The sequence below is a fragment of the Equus quagga genome, unplaced genomic scaffold, assembly GCF_021613505.1.
Source record: "Equus quagga isolate Etosha38 unplaced genomic scaffold, UCLA_HA_Equagga_1.0 HiC_scaffold_20323_RagTag, whole genome shotgun sequence".
Lineage (NCBI taxonomy): Eukaryota > Metazoa > Chordata > Mammalia > Perissodactyla > Equidae > Equus > Equus quagga.
Window position 1 is genome coordinate 1,475 of NW_025793079.1, and position 562 is coordinate 2,036.

The window sequence follows — 562 nt, forward strand, 5'->3', positions numbered from 1 at the left end:
AGACTATGAATGCGTCCAAGGAAAAGAACAAAGAGGTGAAACCGGGAGTTTGGCGGACTCCACGTAAATAAAAGTAAAAAGAACACAATACGTGCTTCGTGGTCACATCCGCTGTCGTAGCTGCAATGTGCTCTTTGGCACAGTCTGCACGTTTGTCTTCAGACTCGCGCTCCATGATACAGGTGTCATCCACGCAGCAAAACAAGTGTGTGCTGATTCTGCCCCTATTTACAATAGGACCTTAGTCCTCACGCATTTTTTCTTTTGATAGGAGATTTCAAAGCCATATACACTGCAAGGGCAGACAGGCAACCTAGAGGAGTGCAGCAGGTCCTTCATAAGACAAGGTGCTTGGTGGAAACCGTGGCATGACCACAGCAGAGAGCAGTATTGACTTCCTGTCAGGTGTTTCTAGGTGGAAACGGGGGTCAAGCGTTTTTCCTGAAAAGTGAGTCTCCTTTCATTGATCCTTCCAAATGCCAAAATCTTCACTCATTCATTTAAAAAGTATTTATTCAGCATTTATTACGTGGCGACACTGTTAAAGGTGGTGGGGTAACAG